Source organism: Aythya marila (assembly GCF_965140915.1).
Source record: "Aythya marila genome assembly, chromosome: 2".
In the NCBI taxonomy this organism is placed as follows: domain Eukaryota; kingdom Metazoa; phylum Chordata; class Aves; order Anseriformes; family Anatidae; genus Aythya; species Aythya marila.
This window is the reverse complement of record NC_139043.1, coordinates 77,113,787-77,126,280: the sequence shown is the minus strand read 5'-3', so window position 1 is coordinate 77,126,280 and position 12,494 is coordinate 77,113,787. Positions and strand designations below refer to the sequence as shown.

The 12,494-nt window shown below is 37.2% G+C and overlaps 1 long non-coding RNA gene across 1 annotated transcript in view; it reads right to left on the bottom strand.

Moving 5' to 3' along the window:
* Positions 1-293: 293 nt before the first annotated feature.
* LOC309874828 overlaps positions 294-12,494 on the bottom strand; it is a 47,090-nt gene continuing 34,889 nt past the window's right edge. Inside the window, exon 3 of the long non-coding RNA XR_014316923.1 lies at positions 294-383. This is a non-coding gene — a long non-coding RNA (uncharacterized lncRNA). The remainder of the gene's footprint in view (positions 384-12,494) is intronic.

Here is a 12,494-nt window from a genome sequence, read left to right as displayed (position 1 = left end):
CTAACTATCAATATAATATTAGCTATCACTAGCAAGCCTAGGTCACATTAAGATCCATTTGCAGTACTTTCAACTGTGTTCTACAGATTCTCTCATTACTGAAGACTAGTCAATTTGTAAGGAATATTCTTTAAATCTATGCCCTGATTTTTATCCCCACATAGAACAAGTATCAAATTACAGATATTAAGTCTCCATAATCAAGCAGAGTGTGCATCAGTTTTCATAGCATTGTGAAAGGGAAATTACCAGTCTTCTCACCCACATGATTTTCAGCACTTTAAATCTTCAGTTTTCCCTTCCACTTCAGCTGCTGTCACTTCCACTTTCATAATCACTTCCATTAGCCATCTCCCTGCTTTAAGTTCAATGTCACCACCAGTCTAAAAAACAAAACAATCATTACATTCAAACAAATTAATCTCGACCCAAAGCAACAGACTGTCAGTTCTTGACACACTTTCCTCCTCACTTTGCTTTCTCCACATGATTTAGGATACCTAAGATCATGTTAAGTTTAGGAATAGTATCTCACACATGAGTTCTTATACAACTTTTTAATAGTCTTATTTTTGGACATGGAAAACAGGTTATGATTCCCAGAATTCAAACAGTACAAACAAAATAGCAGGTAAAAAGCCCGGAGGACATGAACGCTTTGCACTATTGGTCCCGTACTTCTCCATGAGGGCACAACTACAGGCAGATGTTGCAGGCAGGACAGCATCAAGTCTTACCCCAGTTAATTTACTGTCAGCCCACACAAACTTGTGACCAGAGGAGCCAGATAGTGGCTGGGACCTCTACCCCACCCCAGGGGCACACAGACACCAGCCTTCACCCTCCCCAGTCCTAGCAGGGCAGAGGGGCAGGCGGCCATCACAGTGCTCCCACTACCCCACCTCACCATTCCCCAATGACCACTGAGGGCCACGCACTCATCTGACTGGGCATCTTTTGATGCCTGTCAGAGGTTTCTCCACCCACCATTTTTAGTTACCCCAGGTTGGCTGGGACCAGTTTTCCCCAGCACAGGTCAGTTTGTGCTGCCACCAGGTGCCACAGCAGCACACTGCTGCTTGCAGCTTGCACTATGTTGGGGTTGCAGAGGAGGTAAGCCAGCTGCTTAGTCAGTTACCTATCAGAGTTCACAAAACTGTTTCCAAGAGCTCCAACAGCTACTTGTGTTGGGTCAGTCTGGGATGGAGACACTTTTCCCTGCAGCAGCCCACACAGTGCTGTGCTCTGCACTCATAGCTGGAATAGCACTGATATCACTCCGGTGTTGTGTCTATTGCTGCATAGTGCTGGCACAGTATCAGGACTCTCTCCAAGCCCCCAAGAGCCAGCAGGCTGGGGTGGGCAAGTGATGGGGAGGGGACATCGCCAGGGCAACTGACCTAAACCAACCAAAGGGATATTCCATAACACCTGATTTCACACTCAGCAATAAAAAGGGGGGCTCTTGTGTGGGAGGGGACTGTTCCTCCTGAACAATCGTTGTGTTTTGAGGCCCTGCTTCCCAGGACATGGCCAAACCGCTCATTGATGGGAAGTAGAGAATAACCTTTTTTCCTTTCTCTCTGTGCTTCCGCGTGGCCTTGTTGTTTCTGTGGTTTCTTTTTCTCCCCATTCCCTTTCCCTTTAATTAAATCATTCTCATATCAAACCTCGAGATCTTTGTGTTGTATTTTCTTCCCCTTCGTCTTTGGGGGGGGGAGGGGGGGAGGAGTGAGAGAGCGGTTGTGGTAAAGCTCAGCTGCCCACTCGAGTAAAACCACCACACTACTTCAAAGCATTGCATAACCCAAACTTTAAACCTGATCATTTCCTTGTTTTCTATAAGATAACAGAAGAAAATATCAAGTCTTGAAGTGTTGGAAACATACTGACTTAAGTTATCTTCTTCTCCTCCTCAAGGCTGAATATTTTGCCAGCTTTCAAGGCTGATCAACGCAAAAGACAGCATGCCAATTCAGGCACTGTCTGCAGGCAAAGGAGTGACCATGCATCAGTCATAGTGACATATTGTTGAGAACAGGAGCAGAATAAAGAAAGTGAACACATCTGAAAGGAGGTAGCATTTGCCTACTTGACGTAATAACAATCTGAGTGTGTTTACTTAATTTGTGGATTGATTGAAAAGAATCCTTGCACAGAAAATTTCACCTCTAATGTCATTTGTTTTCTCAGAGTAAGGGATGGAGTAAAAGAAGTTGCTATACTTACTGCAAAGAACATTTTTATCACCTTTTTAAATATATTTAAAGTTATTTAGACAATCAGCAATCTCATTTCTCTGAAGGACAGATTATTGTGAAACATACTATTTACAGTACTGGAAGTACAGATGTGGTCTAGTTTTAAAACAGCGTTTTCAGTCGCATTAAATTATTTTCAAGGATAGTCTTGCTATGATTACTTGTTCTGAGGAATTTAGCACTCACCCTAGATTTTCAAGCTTAGAGGACAGAAATCAAGTTCAATTATATCTGAGAGCACAGTTTGTCGGTTTTAACATCAATGCAGTTACAGGACTTGCATTCTCTTTTCAGAGTGACAGGAAGAAAAGTTGCATTGGGACATGAAGTTCAGGAATAAGTCTGAAAACAACACATCCATTGAGTGCCTTCCCAGGCCATGGAAGAAACGTGTTCAGATCAGTGAGAGATTAAGATGTGTTACTTTTCATGGTAACAGCAGAATCCAATTACATTATTTTCCATCTCAAAGTATTTATGACAGAAGATAGTGGTAAAGGTGCAAGAGCTGTCTAAAGTCCGTTAAAAAAAAAAAAAAAAAAATCTACTTCAAATTTATTTATGGTTATCTGAAATAACTGCTAATGCTATACAAAATAACAAACCACAAAAGCATCTACTGGAGTGAAGACTGAGTGTAAGATTCCTGAGTTGTCACCCATGCAAAAGAACTGCTTCCGAGGTACTCAGTATCAGACAGGAGAGAGCTTCCATTTAAGAAAGCAGTAGTTCTTAGCTACCTAAAGAAACACTGAAAGATGTCACAGTAACTGAATTGTTTTTAAAGAGAGATATCTATGGAACACCACTGTAGTATTTAACATCTTTCATTTATGACTAAATATTTTATATTCCCTCCTTCAATTTGCATTGGAGAACATAATTTTTCATTTACGGTTCACTGATTAAAGAGTATCAATCTAATGCAACTGTGACAGTGACCTAGTCCTCTATTAGATTTTACCAGCTTGTCACTCTACCAATTCAGATGTATTACCTTTTCCTATATCAGTTAAATCAAGGCCTGATTAAAAAATAGTCTAAAGTTTTGGTCAGTGAAACTCTCCTTTTAAGAAGACTTAAAATATTAAGGTAACTGTAAGGTTACCTTAATTCTTGTGCTGTTTCACACATTCCAATTCAATACTGATAAATATTTCACTTTGATCATTACATGAATACAGTATAACTGTTAGGAGGACGGGGGAAGTGTGAATAAACAAAGGCAGATGAGAAACTTGCACAATCTAACTAAAGATCAGAAATCTAGAGCAAGATTAAACTCATTATGAAATGTCTATCTTAAATGTATGCCAAACTCTTGCATCCACTAATTTGCAATACAATCAATCTAGAAGCAATAGCATCACAATGTTACAGTCAAGAGTAAAAAGCCCTCAAAGAGCACGAGGAAACTTCAATCCTTTAGTTTGGGTAGTGTGTGGGGGAGAAGTCTTGATTAAGTATTGGGCCTTTAAATCAGACTTGCAGGCTTGCACATTGAACCAATTAAACAATCACCTCCAGGCCACATCCACCTGCTCCACTGGGGACTCCTCCATGGGCTGCAGCATGGAGATCTGCTCTGCTGTGCATGGGCTGCAGGGGGACAGCCTGTTCCACCAAAGGCCTCTGCACAGGCTGCAGAGGAGCTGCTGCTGCATGCCTGGAGCACCTTCTGTCCTCCTTCTGCACTGACTTTGGGGTCTGCAGGGCTGCTTCTCACTCCTTGCTCTCCTAGCTGCTGTTGCACAGTAGTTTTTCCCTTCCTTAAATCTGCTCTCACAAAGATGCAAATAACATCACTTGTTGGCTCAGCCCTGGCCAACAGCGGGTCCCTTTGTAGCCAGCTGAAACTGGCCCTTATCTAACACGGGGCAGCTGCTGGACTCTTCTCACAGAAGCCACCTCTGGAGCTCCTCATCACTACCAAAACCTTGCCATATAAACCCAATACAAAAGGTATTTTTGAGCAGATAATGAGCAGACCTCATTATCATTCTCAATATAATTTTTACGATCAGTTAAATGTGATCATTACAGGGTCAGTCTTGAACATGATTAGGCAAGAAAACAAGAGCAAAGAAGAACAGTCTGAAAGGGAGCAAATGTAGATAGGGAGCAGGGAAAGAGAACACAGAATACAACTTTCTTCACTGCGTAAGACCCAATAGACCCAATTCATCCTTGAAGGAAGATTGAAAGCATTACACAGTAGATCAAGCCAACTATCCTTAAGATAAATCAGGTAAATCAACTCATAATCAACCCAAGTTCCCACCAGAAAAAAAAAAAAAAAAAAAAAAAAAAAAGAGCAAATGATTCAAACCACCCAGATCTGAAATCAGTCTCAGTGACCCTTGTTCATATTCAAAAGGTAGCAAGAATAGCTAATTTTGTCCCTTCTTCTTGGTAATAGATTTGAGTCTCCAACACATTAGACTTCAAAACATTCATTGCTTCAGCTGAGGTCAAGGGAATGCGCTTTGAACCCTGATATCCTAGACTGAATCGAGCTATGTACAATTACAGGTTATTTCTTACAAACTTCATCTGGTATTCCAACCTATGCCTTAGGGATTGCAGGTCTCTGCCTTTGGAAGGGTACGTTAGGTCTGAACCAGACATTGCGATCACAAGAATTACATAAAAATGTTAAGTCAATCTTTAAATAGGGTGCTAGCAGTGTTCAGAAAACATGTTAGGGTCATATCTCAAACACCAATCTGAGTAAGGACTCAGATTTGTAGACTGAAACAGAAATATACAGGAAAAAAGATTGTCACAGAGCTGAAGACTATAATAGCAGACAAGCAAGGAAGTGAAATTAAGTTTATGCTTAATTTTGTTTTGACTAGCTTTGCAGAATTGTTAGCAATACTGAATATTTAATAGTCAAACGATTTTCAAGCATCCCCTCAGTTATTTTTTTTAGAGAACATACTACACTTATAAATACTAACATTAGTAGAAATTATTTAATTTCTTTTAAAGTATGTTTTAGTATTCTTTTTCCGGGCCAGTATAATGTACAATAATATGCCCTGCTATATCTCCCCAATGCACCATGGTGTAATTCACATTCAGAAGGAATGATACATACAAAGCAAGTGTTTAATCTCTCATGGGCAAGAGGTCACTTTCATGGGAAATTCATTTCATAACAATTTCATATCTGTAATACTTAAGAATGATCTTCTAGGATCACAGAATGAAATAGAAATCTTCTTGGGAAATGATACTACATTCCTCCTTAAGATTTAGGTCATCTGTGTTTTGAAGAACTATGTTTCTGTCAGAATGTAAAGGTGTCCTTAGCGAATTGAAAAGGACACAATAATAAAACTATCTGAACTGGGGAATGTGTGCAATAGGAAATAATTTCTGTAGGACACAATAGAATATAAATTAAAGGTTAGAAATGGAAGCATTATAACAACTTGTAAAGAAAAGGTACCAGATGCGTATCACAAATTATCCTATTATAACAAGGGAAAATACAGAGGAAGGAGAAAAGGGGGAAAAAGATATTTGGAATGTAAAAGAAACTTATTTCTATAAATATCCTTCCTATGACCTCTGAAAACATTTCAGACCAAACTACTTTTTCCTGCTATTTTATATCAATGAGAAGGCAGTGAACACCTATAAGCAAAATATGCTATTACTCTGGAATTCAGGATCACAAGATTGCTGTTAGCTCAAACTAATTCATTAGGAAATCTCTTAGATATATTGCCTTTTTTTTTTTTTTTTTTTAATTGCTCTGATTTCAAGAGGCTCATAATGAGTTTCATACAGAAGCATCAACTTAGAGGAACATGAAAGAATAATTTAGAAGAGGTTTTGAGCACCTTGTATCTATGAGAGGTATACATTAAAGGACTTAAGCAAGCTGTACTCCCTTGAATATACATATCCTACTATTTTTAACCCTAAAAGACTCAGCTCCAGCTATTAACTGTAGAAAAAGAAAACACTTGTTCTTTTCTTGATCTGAATGTTATAGCCTAGGTTTAGAATAAAGGCAGTAGAAACAGAAAACACGCTTACTTATAATGCTAAAGGTCACACTGTATCTGTCCCAGTTGAGAGTATTCTCCATATGAAACATATGCAAGGACAACAGAATAAAAATAAAAAGGCTAAAACATCTGTTTCTACATTGCAGTGTTTATATTGTATGTGATTTGTGTTCAAAACACAATTTCTTCATTGTTGTAAACTGTTCAATAGGCAGAGTACTGCATTTTTGTTTAATATAGCCAGTGTTCGATACTCAAATTTTTAACTTTAAACTACATTGGAGGTCAACACACCTAGGACACATTCCATCAACTGCTACAAATGTCCTTCTCTATCTTGAATGGATTTCTCAGTAAACAATAGGTCCCTAGTCCCAGAACAGAAGAGGTATTTGTATGCCAGAATGATATATCAAGCTTTTACTATAAATTGTAAGGATTCTCTCTTACTATACCTACAAAAGCCACAGAAGTCATAAAATGACAAAATAAAACAGTGAAGGAAAACGTTATTCATTATTCTTTCAAAGTGGACATTACTTGTGTTATAGCAAAAATCAAGCACTGAACAGCTTTGTCTTCATATTGCCTAATCACATTAATATTTCTATAAAGTTCTGTCTGATATACGTGCATATATATTATTAATAGAAATCATACTGCACTTACTAAAAACACTATCAGTCTGAAAATCAGACTGCTTTTGGCTAACACATTGCCAGTTCACACTGAATTATGAATTAATTTATGACAATGATATAAGCATTAAAATAAATATATATTTATCAGGCTCCGTCCCATAGCTTTACACTAAGCACTTTTATTCAGGCTTTTTGTTGGTATACCTCATACAGTCAATAGAGTTGTTCCAATTTATATTGTTCAAAAAATGGCCCATGGCTATCATATGATTAAAGAAATTAAATTTGACAAAGTTCCAATATCTTTAATGGAATATTAAATTTTAAAAACAAGCCATGTAAGTTTTGTTGGATTAAAAGATTCCTTCTGGGTATATATTTGATGGGTAGCATATTCAGAGTTACTTTTTAAACAAAAAAAAGCTTATTTAATCAAGGTATTTTTAGTGTATTAGTAGGCTTCTATAAAGTTTAACATTGAAAATGTAATAGCCAGAAGTAGAGCCGCAAACATAGGGCATTGGCCCCAGAAGGAATTTTTAAGTGGCCATAATGCATTTTAAAGTGCCAGGAATGGCAGAGTCCATCAACTGAGAGATGTGGCCCATTCATGTCTGAGGACAACATTTGACATAAAAATAAAAGGCTCTTAACTCCCTTTAGCTAGTAATAGAAGTATTTTTTTTGTCTTCTACCTTCCCATTCTTCTAATAGTCATGTGACAGTTCTAGTAACCATGACAGCTATGCCAAAAAAAAAAATATATATATATATATATGCTACTTAAAAAAAAACTAAAAATACATATTTTTTCCAGAAGCTTTATACCCCTTTTCATTTGAAAGTTACTCATATTTGCACAAAAAAATCAGGACCTATCTGAAAAGTAATACAATTCTAAAAGGGCCAAGGCAATGTTAATTGGGAAATTAACAAGTTCTGCCTGGTGAATAAGATTTTTGAAGAATTACTGCAAGCACCAAGAATAATTTGCCTTTTTCAGTGTTTCCAATCAGCAGGGTTCATTACTTGCTGATTTTGAAGCCTGTTAGCAGGCAGCATGCATGAATTAGGACATTGTTACATATGCTTTCAAGCTGTATGAGGTAGAAAGTCATAAGATTAAGAGAAATTCACCTTCTGGTTAAAGACTTTCAAAAATGGTTAACTATCCCCCAGTTAATCTGGAAAGTCCTTCCTTATGAAAGGGGACAACTGCAGTAGTTGTAGCTGGGGTGGGTGCTTCTTCCTGTCTGCCACTTTCCTGCCTCAGTCACCTCCTTTTCCCACTCCTTTTGGAGTGGGGAGTATCAGCATCTCAGCTTCTTCCCTTCCCATACAACCTAACTTGGTCAGATCTGGATTGCTTTTTTTTTTTTTTGGAAAAGAAAAAAAAAAGTACAAATAGAAGGTGCCGATATGATATGGGTGATGTGGATGTCATATTTATGACAAAGGAATGCTATTGCATTGCTAGTCTCTTATTTGCTGTCAGCAAGAGGTAAATTACTGATTTTGGGAGAGGTGAAAGCAGATAAAGCGTATCATTCTCCCTTCTCATCACCATCTTTCTGTAACATCTTACATTTGTCTCCACTAATTCTTATCTACCAGCACTCATTTTTTCTAGTTTTTCCCATAACTGTGTTGGAAATCAGGCCAGACTCACTTCAATCTCAACTTTGAAGAAGTAAAAATACTGTTTCCCTGATTCTCTGGGGGAAAGCAGATGGATGGAGTTGCTTTTCAGCTCCCTCCCTTCCAACTACTTCCTGAATGATCCCTGTTGGCCGTGACAGCCCTGAATCATAGAAAATGGGTAAGGATTTTTTTTTTTAACCCACCAGAATAGTCTTTCCCAGCAGAACCAGATCAGCTATTGCACACATGACTACTGGAGAGACTTTTGGCTCAAGATGGAGTAAGTAATACTATACTTCACATGGAGAGTCTGAATGTCCTTATTATAGCATCTGAAAGACATGGTGGTGCTTCTGCTAAATAAATACCAAACCAAACAAATGCTGAAGTCCTGTCTATGGGACCTCCTGTACATGAAGATACCTTTGTTTTTTTTTCAAGTTAAAAATTCTGCTTTTACAGCTCACTTTATTATGTGATCATGCACAAATCACAACCTTACTGGCAGAGTTTAATCTTGCATTATTTTGTTAAAGCAGCTGATTAGGGATGCATCTATCTAGTACCTTCATTGGTACCACAGCCTGTACTAAACCACTAATGATTACATTTTGTATCACCCTAAAATGCTAGCATATCTAATCAAGATGTTTTGTAGCTTAGAGTATATCTTTCATCCTAAAGCACCTTAAAACAGAAAGGAACCCAAGGAGTAAAATGGCTAAACAACAGCCGTACCACTAATGATTTCATGTGGTCCCAACAATTCAGAGAACTCAGAGCTCTGTCTCAATTTCAGCTGCTTAACAGGCCATAGCACTGTACACAATTTAAATTATCACAAGGATTATCTCAATCCATAACATGCTGGTTTCTGACAGATTTCTGAGTATCCATCAAACTTTGGAAAGGGTGTTTTTTCTTGCATCACTTATTTTCTAAGATAGAAGAGGCATTCTCAGAATTCCTTCATAATAATTTTACAAAGAAAAAGATCACAAGTTACAGGTAGGGCATACAACATCTGTTTTGTTTGTTTGTTTTTTCCTTCCAACTGCCTTTTAAAAATTTTCCTAGAGTGTGCAACAATGAAAATTAGACATTTTCACTTACTTCAGTTTTCACCTTTTACAATCAGCAAAATAATCAGTCTTCCTCATTTTTTTTTTTCCCTCAAGGCATATTCCAGTAGACTAACACCTGCAGATCCATGTGCTGTCATTTAAACTCAAAGGACAGTACTACATTTTGCATTGACTTATAAAGTTGTCTTGGACTGCAATTTACACTGGTCCCTGAATTAGTTTTAAAATCTCCCCTTCATAATATGTTACTGCTTTATCACCACATAGTGCCTTGTTTGTAGTGCTTTAGTCAATTTTCAGCCCAACCAGTCTAAATGGGAAGTATCACTGACAAATATTTGTATAGATTACTAAAAAAAAAAAAAAAAAAAACTGTTCTCTTAATCCCTTTTTAATAAGGAATCAGATATATAGTAAGTTTTCTTGCATTACAGTTCTACAAACCTTCATACCAACATGAAACCACAAGTTTTGAGTTTTGAATTAAGTTCACAGGGTTAAATTAATATTTACCTCAAGACATGTTTAAGCTTATAATAATGGATAACAAGAGAGCTCAATCATGCAAGACTAAGTTGAATCCTTTAGCAGTCCAATATTTCACTCAATTTCACTCAGTCATTGCAAATGTCCAGTGAAAACTCGAACAGGTAGAGGGCAAAAAGGACAGTCACTTAATTACACCCATTCCTGCTTTGACATTAGTTTAAATGAAGCAATGAAGCAGTAGTGATAGAGCCTCCTGAGTTCTTACTAACATAAGCTAACTTAAGTCAAACACTCTATTTTTTCCCAACCAACACTGGAAATGCCTTTTGTATTTTGCATATTTTCCCAGCTCTTAGTACTGTAAGTTTCTAAACTGAAGAGAGATTAAAGCTCTATGAAGATTTACAGTTTAATGGTTTAACACTATTCTGAAGTGGCATAAGTAACAGAGGGAACCCTGAAAACAGTGGAAATTCTTTGCAATGTGTTGGTGTTACCATAAGCAGCCAAGCAAATACTGGGGTGTTCTAGCAGCATGTTCCTTCATTCTGATATTACATGCTCTCAAGCAGTTAAATAAGCTAATATATCTTTAAAGCCTGCCTCTGGTTTATTTTACTGAGGGGAAGAAAAGTGTTTGATCAACAACCATGGACTCAATTACATAGCAGGTTACAAGGTTTCTCTACCCTCCTTTTTCTTCATGTCAGTAACCTTTTGGAAAGCATTCGCTATTGCAGTGCAGGTATATCTTTTTCTCACTTCTGTTTCAAGAGATGAATTTGGTAAACATTCTGTGGCACTGGTAGCATGAACAAAATCTGTAAATGTTGCTGGAAGACACTGAGGAACTCTTAATTGAGACTGTTAAGACAATGCCCCTTGTTGTCTAAAGCTTTACACAAGCCAAGGACTGTTTTACTCCAGGATTGCTATCTTTGCTTACAGAACTCATTTTCATTTTTGCAAGAAGCCTTAGCTAAGTCTTAAGATTTAACAGCTAGTCACAAGACAAAGCTCTAGGACAACTGACATTATGATACTGCACTAAAATTTCCCACAGAAGCTTAAATGCTATTCTACGGAGCTCTGATTTTATTATTATTATTTTTTAATGTACTCTTTCGATAGAATAACAATTAATATAAAAAGTTCTTACTGAAGAACACAGACCCAGAAAATATCAAATGAAACATGGCCGCCCACACTTCAAAGAAAAGAAGATTTGAAGCTCCCAGGACTGTCAGGAAATTTCAGGTGCACTAACCTTAACTCCTTGCGTCTAGTAAAGCTAGTGAAGAGATTTTGGAAACAGTTTACTGACAACATATAAGGTTAGTAATTTGTTTGTCATAAGAATTTAAGTCTTTTTCACTTTGATGGCTGCTTTTTTTCCCCTCACTGTTCAAGTCTATATCAGCTAGGAAAAGCATTTTCTTACAAGTCATGCAGTATTAAGACAGTTTGATAAAAGGTTACTGCTTCATTATTCTAAAAATAACATTTAGTTTAAATCAAGCTTAATTTTTCTGTAGGCAAGGAAAAGTACTAAACCAGATTCTGTCTTGATCACAGATCCCAACATTCGCATCTACTTATAAATGAAGCTGTATATAATAAGAACTGCAGTTTACATTGTAATGCCTATATACATGTTGTATTAACTCATTCATTTCTTTCCTTTCTGTACAAGACTAGCTCAGTTGCTAAGGTGAATTGTAAGTATTTGACATTAAAAAACAGCCATGTTTTGTAAAACATTCAGTAAACATATAGCATACTAAAAGCAACTGAGGAAAACAGGACCTGGCGTATGTTATCTGATGGTGTAAATTGATTCCTTTAGTACAGTAATTCTACTGGCAGGAATATTCAGGTTGGTGCAAAGGGTATTGGGTATTTTATTTTGCTTCAATTTCTATTTCACTCCTTTAAAAAGAGAGATGAGTACCAGTGTGGCCCTTGGAAAAAGGAGAGGACACTCTCTGTTGAACACAAGAACATACACTCTAAGATATTTGGATGGCAGGGTCTATTACCTAAAAGGAGCTGGAGAGAGAGATCCACAATCAGGTTTCAGAGGCAACTGACAACTCTCTAGGGACTAAAAGGAATCACTGCAGATCAAGAAATTAATTCGTAGCCTGCAACCAAGCCTGAAAATAGTGGCTCACCTGTACAGTGGGCACAAAAAATGTTTATTAGACTGAGACTGTTTTACCTGACCCAATTACCAAGTTGTCTACATTTTAAGAAAAGTATAGTTAAGACTCTATTTTATTTATTTTTATTTATTTTATTTAAATTAATCTCAAAAGCCCTTTAGTTTCCTTTGGGGTGTTGATCATAAAG